This window comes from Passer domesticus, chromosome 1, assembly GCF_036417665.1.
Source record: "Passer domesticus isolate bPasDom1 chromosome 1, bPasDom1.hap1, whole genome shotgun sequence".
NCBI classification, from domain to species: domain Eukaryota; kingdom Metazoa; phylum Chordata; class Aves; order Passeriformes; family Passeridae; genus Passer; species Passer domesticus.
The window spans coordinates 72,372,145-72,386,304 of record NC_087474.1 but is presented as its reverse complement, the minus strand read 5'-3'; the positions used below and the strand labels follow the sequence as shown (position 1 = coordinate 72,386,304).

General features: G+C 39.9%; 1 protein-coding gene and 1 long non-coding RNA gene across 2 annotated transcripts in view; one reads left to right on the top strand and one right to left on the bottom strand.

The window, feature by feature from the left end:
* The window catches only part of LOC135302798 (uncharacterized), a 92,295-nt gene that overhangs the window by 71,697 nt on the left and 6,438 nt on the right, over window positions 1-14,160 (bottom strand). Inside the window, exon 2 of the long non-coding RNA XR_010364363.1 lies at window positions 4,735-4,858. This is a non-coding gene — a long non-coding RNA (uncharacterized LOC135302798). The remainder of the gene's footprint in view (window positions 1-4,734; window positions 4,859-14,160) is intronic.
* DTNBP1 (dystrobrevin binding protein 1) overlaps window positions 7,829-14,160 on the top strand; it is a 132,867-nt gene continuing 126,535 nt past the window's right edge. The window contains exon 1 of the mRNA XM_064423704.1: window positions 7,829-7,848. The gene's annotated coding sequence lies outside the window, so the exon portion shown is untranslated. The remainder of the gene's footprint in view (window positions 7,849-14,160) is intronic.

The following is a 14,160-nucleotide window of genomic DNA, read 5'->3' as shown; positions in this document are numbered from 1 at the left end:
GAAAAGCTGAGAGAAATACAGTTCTTCAGTGTCTGACCTCCTGATGGTCATATTTTAAGTTTTAATAAAAAGGCTGGTTACATATCATCTTCAATATAGTACTAGTCAGGCTTGGAGAAATGTCAGCAATTTATCCAAAGATGCAAGACAAAATGAAATGAAAACTAACTAAAGGATACTCAAAATTAAATGGCAAAAATCCCTGGAACAATTTTTCCATAAGTAGTGGTCCAAAAGATGCAACTTCAAGTACCCTTAAAGGATTGCTACTTTTATGAGAAGTGCTTCACTCTTGCTTTTTGGGAATGGAATAATTTTCAGATGTGTCATGGCAAGTAATTTAACTCATTGATCTTGTGGGAAAATAATACCCTTAAGAGTTCCAGAGGCTGGAATAGAAAGTCATTATTGCCATTGAAGCAAGAAGGTGTCTGTTGGGAAGATACTTATCTAAGTAGAAAGGGTGTGTTTTCCATCAGAACCACCAGCTAAAAAACATGCAAAGGCCCAGAAAAGAAATTATTCGAAGGAACTTGTGCCATCATACAGGATTTCTATTCTGCATTATCATTTGACCAATCATACTTGTGGTAAATACCATTAATGCAGAAGGATGCATATTTGTTATATTATTTCTAATTCTGCTGAAAAAGTAAAATGCTTGTTTCTTTTCATGTTTTGGGCATTCCCATTTAACTTCTGATAATAAAATACTATTTAAGACTATCCAATGACACAAAGCATCTGCTTTTTCACTGCCAGACCATGGAAAATGAAAGAAGGAAAAATGTTTCATATACACTCAGTTACAGAAACAGGTTTTAAGCACAAGAATCAGAGCAAAGCAAAATGCACCTTGCAGCACCCAATGAAAAGATCACAGAAATGTTGAAAGGTCTAATGCAGAAAGACCACTCGGGTCAGTGCTGCCAGCTCTCATAGAACTAAGTTAATAATGAGGAAATGCATTTAATTTTAGGTCTTTTCAAGAAGAGGGCTGATGTCCTGACATAGCAGAAAACCTTGGGACACTGCCAGCACTTGGCACAGTACTCGTTTCTGTATAGCTTACATAGTGAGAAATTCTGGCTGAAGAACTCCTCATGTAACAACAGTAAGAAATTAAAATGTTAAAGTAGAGACAGCAAAGGGGACCAATGCACAACACATAAAGCAGCAGCATGCTATTTCCCGAATCTCAGTGGCTGGGCTGTGCAGGGTCCTAAAATAGGCATTGTTTGGCATCTTTTGCGTGTCCTGAAGTATCACAACATAATTTTCTTGAGGTTTCGAATTAAAAATGTTCTCTTGTTGGAAGAGTCAAATCAGGCACCTTTTCCTTTATGGACAAGCTTCTAGTAAGTTTGAATCTCCAGGAATTTGTAATAGCACCAAGAGAGCTACTAAACCACTTTAAACCATAGTTGAAATTAGAGGTGTTGTAGCAGTGACAGTGGAAGGCAGGTATCTAAATCACTGTGTTTCAGGGCATGAAATGCCAGACAGGAGGAAGTCCAAGCAGCAGGGCCACACCCTTTCCCCTTTCCAGTACCCTGCCAATCCTGGTTATCAGAGACCATGAAAAGAAGATAAAAACATATTTGTCACGTGTTCATTAAAATGAAAGGAACAAACGAAGCATAGATTTCTTTAAAAATATTTGGCTGGTCTTGAGGACAAAATATTTTGTGTTTTTCTAATTTATTGTTTCTAATCTTCATGTGTTGTTTTTCTCCACATTTCTCCATCTCATCTTAAAATTACTACAGTTGATGGAAAGCTTGTGTCATCTGACCAGGCTCATTGAAAATGAACATTTCTCATGAAAATTTTATTTTTGTGAAAATGACAAATGAAAAGGGGTTTTGAAAAGCAGGAATCTTAAAAAAATAGACAGAAAAAAAGATATATTTTAAATAGCAATCCTTGAAATGTCATCCATTTTTTAAAATTCAGTTTGGCCTGCAAGAAATTACACGGGACAGTTGAACAGAAGACTCTCCCTACGGTTGATCTCCAGAAGTTACAGAAATAATGCAAATAAACAGTGAAATTGTACTCAAAAGCCCTTAAGAGCCCTAATGTTGTTTTAGTTCTGGTCTGGCCAGATTTCTGAAGACCTTACAAAGAGGGAGAGGGAAAAGATGCTTCTGTCAGCACGGACCACAGGGTCTTCCAAGCACTGGAGGATGCCCCTGGGACTGTGCCCAGGCTCTTCACTGCACTGGAGGCTCTGGGAGCAAGGCCTCTTGGCACACAGTTGGGGTCAGCTCAGGGACCTCTGCCAAGCATTCTGCACCCCTGCACTTGGGCAACTTTGTCCTTGACAGCTTCCCTTGCTGGGAAGCTTCCCTTCTTCCTGCCCTGGATGATATGGCCACCAAATGTTTTTGCTTTCCCAGGCCATGACACTTGGCCCTCTTCTCCTCCTGTGTTTCCAAAGGCATGCACCAACATTGCTTCACTTGCAGCAGCCACGTGAGTGTGATGACTGTGCTGGCCCAGGCACTGGTGAAAGGAAACCTGGTTCTCCCTGGATCCCCCTGGCTAGAGCTGCTCTGCCCTGGGAGGAATGGGGCAGCACGCTGGTCTCTTTTGCCCCAGGGCTGTGTGACCATGCTGCCGACCTTGCTGCCTCTCTCTACACCTTCCAGTGTATGGCAGAGCTGATCAGTCCCAGCACCACCAGCCAGGCAGCATCATCCCTCAGCTGCCTGGCTCCTGAAAGAGCAGCTAGTCAGGCAGGCTGGGACAGGAGCTCCCCAGTCTCTCTGGAATGGAGAGACAGCCGACTAACATGTGTTGACTGAAGGTGACTGTCTGAACTTCTGGACAGCAGCACAAGCAAGCATTTGACTATTCAACACCAGAGCTCTAGAGATGGGAATTTCAAACAGTCCTGAAGAATTTCCATGGGATCTCCGGATTTGAAGATCCATCCAAAGGCAAAATCTGTGTGTATTACTGTGTTGATTGGCACCATGGGTGGAGGATCTGACCATACATCAAATCCTTTGTGTCATTTCTGCTGCAAAACAGACCAAAGTGATAGATAAGGTGTCAGTATAAAAGTTTCCTGCAGATGCAGGAACAGTCACATAGGGCAGTCTTGCCATATTGTTTAGATATTTAGGGGTTTTGCATGTAGTAGAAGTGATGATGGAGCCTGCCTGTGTAGGAATGGTAATATAGGAGCATTGGGTATGAGAATTAACATTGCAGGTTACACAGTTGTGAACACTATACTGTTTCTCCAGGTTTTTTAAAGGCTGGTTTAAAGTGCCTTAAAGGCTGTAATTTTTAAGGCATGCACCACCTCCTACAAACTGCTTTGAAGGCTCTGGTTATTTCAGAACCCCTTTTGCCTTCTAGACCAATGGCTCAGTCTGGCTTGGTTAACATGTCTGTCTGTGCTAGGATGTACTTCACGCTGTCATAGTGCTTAGAAATCTCTTGCACACCACCAAGCCCCCTGCCATTGTGTGGTGCCACACCACTTTGTTTCTTTTGAAAAGTTTTCCTGGCACTTTTTGTAAGCTGTAGGCCTCTTGGTTTGCAAGCCAGGTTGCCACTTGTTTTCTGTTCAGGCTGACAATTTGCCTTTTAGCAGCTTCAAAGAGGAGATTTTCACCCCTTCAATTCCCTGAGCATATAATAAAATCTTTTAACAGAAGTAGTGGTGTAGACAGGTCTACTGTCACAATGCCACTTACACACGTAAGAAATAAAACTCTGGGCTAAATAATGTTGATTTTTGTTGAAAGCTGTCCTCTGTGACAGTCCATCTTCCCTGAACTGCTGTAGGCCTGGGCAGATCAGGGCACCCTTTTGCCTCCTGTCTCCTCAGTTTGTTGCCACAGCTTTTTGAAACTTTCTATAAGGTCATTGACCTACAGATGAGAAAATAGATACAGCACCAACATATACCCCATGATGAGTAGCTGTGATCCTCCAGAGCCCTGAGTGAAAATGGCTGTCCCCATGCAGTCAGGGCTTCCTGCTCTGATGTACTTTCATAAAATAAAAATACTTTTAATATATGGAAATACAAAGTCTTGTGTCCAGCAAAGCATTTGGAATCCTGTCTCCTAATGCAGGGTTTTAGCTCTCTCATAGGGTCCCAGCCTCACACAGTTATTTCATTGAAAACTAATGACCTAAAAACTTTACTGGATTTGGCCTACTGTTCCTGTTGGCTTTCTGCCCCATGATTATAATTTCCAATTGGTTCTAATTTAAATGACTTTTTATTATCTTTGTGTTAATCACAAGCTTACAATTAAATGCAGCATGTAGTTTTCAGAAAAAGAAGAACAAAATATTTCCCAGTAATGGCTACTTGGGGACTACAAGAACAACCTAAAAATATTCAGAGCATGTAAAAACACAAAACTGTAAAAGATTTATTTTTAAAGTAAAATTAATTGGATGAAGTTGTGCAATGAAAAATGTAAGTCAGACAGTATCAGGAGGAATGTCCTGGCACTCTATTAAACTGCAAAATAACCTCCTGACAGAAGGAGTTGAAAGCATCATTAGTCCCACCCATTTAGAGCAAGACTAGGCAAAGCAATGAATGGAGCAATGATCTTTCTGGCCATAGAGCACTCAATGAAATATCCTTGTATTGGCATTTCAGTGACACATGTGGAACTGGTGTAGTGGTCTGTACTTCACCCATACCACACATGCCCATTATACTCCCATTTGGAAAGGAGGAGGAGGCTGGGTTACCTGAAGCCAGAGCAGGATGCAAATGCAGGTTTTGCTTTATGCAGAACAGAGCAGCCATGAGGGGCACTTCCAAGGGTTTGGCAGTCATGAAGTCCTTTTTCCCTGTAGGTAGCTGTCAATCTTCCTGGGAAAGACAGATTCAGAGCATATCAAGCAGAGACACCAGCTGTTAGGTAAGATAATACATCTGATGCTTCTGAATTGTCAATAGAAAATAAATTTCTACATTGCTCCAGAGCCCTGTCTAGTTGCTTCAGGTAACTGAAGCCATGAAGTTTCCATGGTTTCTCCATAGATGGTCTACTCCAAAGATTCCCTGTAAAGAATTGCTCCTAATACTGATCCCAAGTTCTCCTTTGCTCAGATTTACTACTCAACACCCAATTAACATTCTTGATGTGACACAGTTGTCTGATTACCATAGTTGTTATGTAATTGGAGTAACTTTAACAACTGATGCCAAGTGGATAAGGACATCCCATTATCCCACTTACAGTCATCCTCTGAAGCATTGCACCATTGTCAGGACCCTCCCAGAATGACTGTAGCCAAGAACTACCATGAAGATTTTATGGAACATCTCTGTGGCTGCCACCTCAGCAGCACCTAGGATGCAGATGCATTTAAACATCTGCTCCATGCTCTCAGGTGACAAAGACATATGAGAGAGATATCAGGCAATTAAAATTCAGTTTATAAATGGGAACACTGGTTCGGCTACATAGATCACTTCAGAGAGAAAGTTATTTTTCAAGGGAACAGCAACACTGTGTAGTTAAGCAAACCACAAACTCTAGAGTTACCTTGAGAAGACAGATTGCTGAAATCAGTGTGTTTTAACATTAACCTTTTCCTTCTGCAAAGGTCAGTTCATGCCTCTATTCCAATGAACATCAGAACTTAAGTACTATAATTAATGCATCTTAGGAGCAACCATCCCAAGAGGGGGCCCTGTCAAAGTTGGTACAGCATAAACCAAGGGAATTTGTGTGTTTTTTTCACTCTGCCACACGTGGCTTTTACAGTCACTAGTATAATGCTCTTTTGGAAATCCCTTAGTGATAGCACACTTAATTTGTTCTACATTTAGGTTACCACTTCTCAACAACTAATAAGGGGGAAAAGGGGCTTTGTTTTTTTTTTGTTTTTTTTGTTTTTGTTTTTTGGTTTTTTTTTTTTTGGTTTTTTTTTTTTTTAACTACAGAAGTAAGCAGAGATATTATGGTACTGCAGACCAGCTCACACAGCATCTCCACACCTTGACCTTACAGCAGCATCCTAGATTTGTGAAGATAAAGTGACAGCAGATTGGAGGCTTTTATTCCAAGTTTTTTGCTGAAGTTTGGAAACATTTTCAACCTTGAATAAGCGTTTCCTTATACAAATGGCTTATTAGGCAAATAATCCCTCATTTCCTCATCTGGGAATGATCTTATTTACCGTCATTAGGTTATTGTTCCTACTAACAGAATTAAAATGCATCAAACATCCTTTAGGTTTGCCAGCAGTGACCTCTTTGCAAATTGGGCTCTATGGCCATTATGTTCTTGCACACATAAGAGGCAACTCTTTTAAAATGCAGCCTTAGATGATGATATTGGGAAACTGCTCACCTTACTATAAAATATACATGTAAAATGTGTACAGTCTGTCAGAGAAATGTTCCCCTATAAAGTGTAACTTAATCTTATGAGTACTAGGTGCATTAGTCACTGAAATTGCAGGTTTTGTATTTCCAAGCTTTCAGTTATTCCATCCCATTGGACTTATATGGCTTTCTAACCCAAGCCCTCACTCAGAGACACAAGGCAGCAAAAAAAGTGAAAACAGCACAGGATGTCCAGGGTCAGCAGCACCCTGATAGAATCACTCTGCCATCCTCCCCTCTGCACATGACATGTGCTTTTACTCTATTCCCTGAAATATTCTGGATAAATCCATGAGATTTGTTGATGTTGAGTATATTTTTTTGACTCACTTAAAAGGTTACACTTTTTGAGGTTATAGAAAAGAAAACCAAACAAACAAGCACGTATTAAGTTTTGTTACTCTGGGCTAGGATAACCTTTGAAAAACATGCTTAAGAAAACAGAACACTTCTAGTATGCCACACAACTCCTAGATTCTGTAAGGTCCATGTAAATATCAACTTTTTCAACAATTATCAGGGGCCACTAAGTGACAAAGAGAGAAGAGCATTCCTAAACAAGCAAGAATGCATAACAAAGTTCCTGTTATCTACCACTATTTGAAATCACAACAGTGTCTCCCTTTTGATATTTCTTGTGTAAGAAAATGCCTTCTCACCAGAGAAAAGCCCAGGCAGATGTAAACTAAATCCCCAGTTGTTTTGGAACAAGTTAAGTTTTCACTTGTTCCAAGAAGTTAAAAAAACCAGTAAACTAAGAGGAAAATCATATTCTTCTTTCTTGAATCTAGCTTGCATTATCACACAGATAAATTCTTAAGATATTTTAAGGTCAGAATACTCATGAAGATAAAATTAAGGCTCTGTCCGAAACTTGGAGGCAAAATTACAGCAAAGTTATTTGGGGGAAATGGAAGAAAAATCTATAAAAAAGACTCAAAATGAGCCAGAGGGCAGAAGGATGATGACCATGATTGTCTAAAAATATGCCAACTGTACACTAGGAAAAATGTGCTTTGAAAAAAAATGTACATACATCAGTTGACGAGAGTTTAATAATTTTCAGTTCTCATTGGACAAGTAAGAGAAATAATTCAAGGCACTTTCACAGCTATTGAACTTAATTTATGAGCCTAGATTGCTGATTTTGCATATGGTTCAGGGAAATCTGCACCATTCCATATCATTATCACCTTCAATTCTAACTCTCTTACAGTTGCTGCAGTTTGGGAATGTTCAGTGTGAAAATTAAGTGTTTTACAAAAGCAGAGCTGGTGAGATTCTGGCTTTACACGTGATTCTTCACTCTTCAGTCATCGCTGCCTTTGTTTCTAATTATCTCACATTACAGAACAGGAGAAGGTATCCAGAGGCAAGTGGAAATCCACTGTGCTGAATGCTCTAAAGACAGCTAGAGACAGGCCCTGCCCCAAGCAGCAGGAGAAACAGCAGCAAGCTTCTAAAAGGTAAGAAAATAGCAACTGTTTAAGAATATTTTGCAGGGCTGGATTGTTGAAGGATTATGTGTTATGTCTACTGGGGCTGCCTCATTTTCAATTAATATAGTTACATTAAAATGAGACCTAGTATCACCACATTTGGAATAATGCAGAGCAAAATCATGTCGGGGGGTGTGGGGAAGACAGCAAAGCAACTGCTTACAATCGGCACATAAGCATTGGAAGATAAGAACAAAATACTAGGGGATGCTTATCAAAGATCTATAAATATAACCTAGAGAAAAGAAAACTCGTGGGGCCATAGCTTGAATCTATAAATACCTTCAAAATATAAATATAAATGAAGGAAGGGAATTACTCGATCTCAGCAGATGCTGAGACGCAGAAGCAGGCTAACGAGGAAGGAGCTGAGACTAAGCTCAGAGTGCATTTCTGAATGTTAAAAGCAGTTGGAGCCCAAAAGACTATCAAAGAGGGCACCATCCTGCTAATACACAAAGATGTATTCAGAGAAGCATTAGTGGGAAGAAATGCAGGTAGGGTGCGATCTTGCAAAGAGTAGAGACAAGGTGGCTGCACAAGCAACCTTTCTAGCTCCCACATCTGTCTGGTGTCAGGAACAGCCTGAATGGATTCTCAACCCTTGGGACAGGTGTTTACGGCACTCAGGCTCCTGTACCTAAGCTGGAGAGCAAATAACCTCAGTGGTAACAAAATAGACACAAAGACCTTTTGGAAGTCAAAAGACAAGAAAATCCAAATTGACTTGGGGAACTTATGAGAGTTTTGAGGTCAACTTCCCCCCAGAGCATTAAGGCTTTTCTTCTCTCCTTTTGTTGAGGGGAAGCTTGTAAAGCACTAACATGGCCCACAGCCATTCTCACATGGAGATGCTGTCCTTGAACACCTTGACTCCTAGGACACATGGACAATAATGGAAAATTGCATATGGCAGGACTGGCAGTCCCCCATGCCTTCCCACATGTTAGGCCTGAAGGCAGCTTGTTTTGTGCACATTACTCAGGGATAGGGGAGTCTGGGATTCCCAATGTAGCATTTGGTTGAGTGGGAACAGTATAAGTATCTGTGGGTTTCTGTCAGTCTTCGCTGGTATTGGCAGTTACAGAAGGGTGAGGAGGAAGTTCAGGCTTTGGCCTTGTTTGGATAAACCTGCGTGCAAAAGCATTGTTAATGCAACACCCCATATTAGGAAATCACATGCTTGTGGTGCTCCATGGTATTTCAGCCCTATTTATATAAATTTTAATGTCTTCTATAAAAGCAGGGACTATTATTATAGCTGAAAAAACAGGCACATCTATACTGCTATAGGACCACTTATTTATTCAATTTCTTGTGGTTTTTCACATCTGTATTAGCAACTGCAACATTGCAAAAAGAATTGTCACATATAACACATTCAATTGTCTTGGCTACTGAATCCTGACTACTGACATTATTTTAGATGGGTTACTGATTAAACAATGTTTTTGTAGTGCAAAATGCCAGGCTTGATAGAGAGCAATATGGCAGCCCCTCTGAGACCTGACAATTCCTAAGCACCTCAGCTTCTAGCATCTTCAGTGATTTCCCGAAGACCAAGTCTCTTTAAAGGCTTTGGATCCTTTAAAGCTCAACTAACTATAAACAGCATAGAAGAAGGAATAATTCTCCCAGTTAAGCCTCCCACAGAGACTGTTCTCTGTGCCAGTGTACAGATGAATAGGCTTTGAATGCTAATTGTAACACTGTGTGTACTCTTCCTGAGCTAATCAGCTCACAGGGTACAGACAAGCAACTTTTATTATCAATTCCATTCCAGCACACAAACCCTCCTGAAATGCTTTTCCAATAGCTAATTTAGAGACCTCCCGTTGGCTTAGTTCAGGCTGTGGAAGGTTTGTAAACAAGCTGTGTTATTCAAGAGGAATTTGCTCTCTCTCACTGTCTCTCTTGCTTTCTCTCTCTTGCCTAAAGTATTAAGATCTAATGGAAATAGTTGCCTAAGAGAGAGAAGCAAAGCATGCTAATACCTATTGGCAAAGGCTCATGTTCAATGTCTCAAGAGGTTTCATGTGCAACAGACAAGGAAACTCACTTGCAGACCTAAGTAGCAGTGTATCACTTGCTTTACAAAATAAAAAGCACTGTAAAAAAGAAATTATTTTCTCCATTTGATAGTGGAGTAGTCTTCACCATTAGAAGTCATGTAGAAATTTCAGGTTATCCCTCACTTTGAAATGAGATATTCCATATATGATCAAAGCAGTGATAACCTCTCCTGGGAACCCTGCCAACATGAACTGCAGACAGCATCAACAAGCTGAATGCTAAGAGCTTCCCCAAACTGTGTATGGCTGTTCAGATTTGTATGGAACGGGTCAAGAAGTGCCACTAAAACTGAATATTTTCCTTTGCTACAAGTGACCACAAAAACAATGTGGCAGAGTCACGTTCAGACAAGATTCTCTGCTTTTAAATCCCCAGTAAATGCACTCCTAATCTGTTCAGAAGTCTGTTTTGCTACACAAAAAGTGCAGTCTCACAGAAAGGAGGCTTCTAATGTTTCTGGCACTGCTCTGTTTTAAATCTTTGGGAAAAGAGAGTGCAGACTGTGAAAAAAATGAGCCTTTTTTTATAAGCTCAAGTGTGTGAATAGCTGGTAACAGTACTCAGGGAGAAAAGAAACTTCTCCAACCACTCCTTTCACTCATCCCCCTCTCTTGAAAAAAAAAAAAAACAAAAAACAACAACAACAACAAAAACCCCCATCAACAAAAACAAAAACCCTCACCAGCCAGAGAGAGAACTCCTTGTTTGAGATGAAGGGATTTTTGTAATTTAACAGTATTCTTACTAAAGAACAAAGATCTTAGTGTAGCTCAAGTGGACTTTCAGAGACACTTTGTAAGTGTTCCCTCCTTGCTGGAAGTTAATTTGATCCTATTGCGTCCATATTCCACTGAAATAGGTTGTGACATTGCTATTACACTTCTGTTTTGAACTGCACCTGGGAGCTGCTGCTCTTACATACTACAGTCTGATGTGGGAAAAGCTATTTGCAAGTCTCTTAAAAATCCACATTGAGTTGAAGCATGGGCAAATATTTTTCTACCATGGAATTCAGATGCAAACCAAGGACTTAGTCTTCATATAAGCCATCCACCAAATTCCCAGTTTATGCTGAGAGAGGGAAACCACTGAATGATCTGGCCTCTCTTGCAGCTGAACACACTTTTATGAAAGTCACTTAGTCCTTTGGCCACTCTGTGTAATCTATTTTGTTCAGCAGCAGAGCCACATTTTTCAAAGATCTTAATATTTTTTCTTGAGCAGCTTTTGATATGGGAAGTTGCAGACCAAACTCCCCTTCTGCTGAAGTTGGTATCAGACTCCCACTTCTTCAGCCAGCAAGTGAATAACTGTGGTTCCCACTGACACTATGAGTACCTCAGGAAATAGGATTCATGTCCCACATAAGTGACCCCTTTGTTTCTCATCCACATTGACTGTGTACTGTCACAGCAGCTTCTTACACAATACAAAGAGTCTAAAGAGAATTTTAGAACTGCATGAAAATGTCATCTTGTCTTCAGACAAGGATCTCTTACATACATTTACTTTGCCTTTTTCTCGTTAGCAAGGAGATGAAAATCTCAAGCATCTCATAGCTCATTATTAATACATAGTCACACTCTGCTGCTCATGAGGGACATGGAGACACTGGCAGCAGGCCCCTTGAGACAGCAACCTGATTATACAACCCCTGGACGTAGACAATTCCAAGTGACTGCTCAGAAGAAAGGACCAGTTACAATTATTAACAACATTTGGTAGGCACCAGTAGCATTTGTGGTGCTCTACAAGACACTGTCCTACTTTATCCTGAAGAACAACAGATGTCAAAAAGACTCTTTTGAAGGTGCAGAGAAAGTGATGACTTACAATGTTCATGTTGGGTTTGGTTTTGCTTTCCACTTTTTCTCTTATCATTAAAGGGCCTGTAAATAATACTAGAATGGTGAGGACAGGCTAGTGACAACAACTCTGATAAAATGTGCTTTGAGGAAGAATTTGAATGAGAAGAAAGAGGTACTCACATGCTGAGAGATAACAGCAGCCACCAAGAGTGAAGGAGAGTGAATGGAGCAATGGGGTTGGCACAAAAGGAACCAAAGACAGAGATTTGGCTTGATGAGGTGTTGGGATGAAGCATTTGATCTTGGAATGGAGAGACAGAAGATTCAATGAAGTAAAAACATGTTTTGATTGTTAGGCAGAAGGTTGTTATAGGAGCTACATTTCTGACATAGCAGTAGGGAATAATGAGGGTGTGTAGAAGGTGGGAAAAGGTTAGAGGTTATCATCAAATGCATGACACTCAAGATGAAAGAGAGTAGGATTATAATGACAAGACTTATAAAAGTTTAAGAATATAGAACATTAAAATGTGTGTAGGACATGAATAGAAGGAGCCACCAGATGGATGAAGGAAGGGAAGGAAGTAGCGCAGTCGTGCTGTCACACAGCACTGGGGAAGAAAAAAAAAAAAAAACCAAGAAAAAGACCAGGAACAAAAGCTATTAGGAGAAAATAAGGTAAGTTGATGAGAAAAGCCTGTGAGAGCCTTTCCATCTTATTCTTGAAGTCAGTAACAGTTGGAGGAAGAATGACAACAAGGCAGCTTAGGGAAAGAAATTAAAGTCTCAGAAGGGGACTTGGTGGGAGCAGTGGGACTTCTGCTTGAGAAAGATTTGAAAAGTCTCTTGGAAATAATTCAGTACAGATAATCCCTCTGGGTCCTGAATGGCCTTCAAGACATTCAGTGGAGAAAGAAGCAGAAGGAAGATACAACCTGTGGTTGCATGTACATTACTCAAGTACAAAGGAGAAAATTACAAAGTGGAACCTAAATAAGAAATTGAGCACTTGTGAAAGCAAAAGAAGAAGGGGATAAGGAGACCAGAAGCTGCAGAGACACTAGACATATCCATAACTTATAGGGTGTATCTGAATAGACAAATAAAGGAGAACACACAAGAAGCACTGAAAGAGCAGTGGCTGGTGACCACTGAAAATTTTGATAATGAACTGTCAGCTAAGACACCATTAGGCACCTCTATTCAGATGACTTTCTTGGCAAAGGATGACAGCTCTGATGTTCAAACATATTCTGTCTTCTGATAAAGGAGATGCCATTTGGATACAACTATGAATTTAAAACAGAAAGAGGGGAAAGTTGTCAAAAATAAGGCAGCCTACAAAGACATAAGACTAAATATATTGTTTTCTGGCATCACAGCTGAGAGGCTGCGTGGTTCATCTCTTCCTTCCCATTTTACAGATTTTGATAGCAGTCAGCATTTGCTCAAAGGAAATAAATATCAGTATTAGATGCAATCAAAAGACAAGTTAATGCATTTGTTAGATTTACTCCATCTTTGATGATGTAAAAGGCTCATTTGAGGAAATCTACAGGGCAGTACCTAGCAGATGCCACTTTGGCTGAAATCAACCACTGAGAATCTGTTAATTATAGTCTCAGATACTTCAACTTGTGGCTCCTGAGGATGCATGGACTTCTTCTAAGGAGTCTGTAAAAGCAAGAATCAGTAGGTTCAGATTTGCTGTACAGAATATGTATCTTCTGTGAGAGATTTTAAGGAATGAGTAAATTAAAAGGGAATATCTCTCTACATAGTAGTTTTCAGTTCCTTCTCTGCCCAGATCATATAGTTGACATAGAGAAATATTACATAAATGTAATTAAGCATGCAATAGCTTCCTCTTTTCTTGAGTTTTAGGAAGTTTTTCTTTTTCTCCCTTCCTCCCCCAGGGGCATTCTATACTATTTAGAAAGCATTAGTTAAAAGATTGATTAATCTGTGTATAAGATCCTAAGAAGGAGATGGATATCTGAGCTCTCCATTATTCTAGAAATAGACCACATAAAGTACTTACGTGTAGTCAAGTGACTCCATTTTAATGAGACTATCACTGTGGAGAATTAGGAAATATTTATCATTTACTCCCCGAAAAAATGGGCAATTGCTCCTTTTTCTTTCCAAAACTGTCCATTTTATCAGCATTTATCTTAGTCCTTTATAGAATTCTCTCACTTCAGCAGCTCCAAGGTTAATTCTGACAGAGAAGGAAGTGAGACAGGACACTGGGATTTGCTTTCAGAAAAGTAGAAGGTTGTATTAACCATACCAGCAAGCGTTCTACTACGTCCTTTATTCTCAAATTATTATTTTGCTTAACAAGAAGGTCAGAGCGAGAACGTTTGTAGATACATTTTTTTCACATCAGAGGATA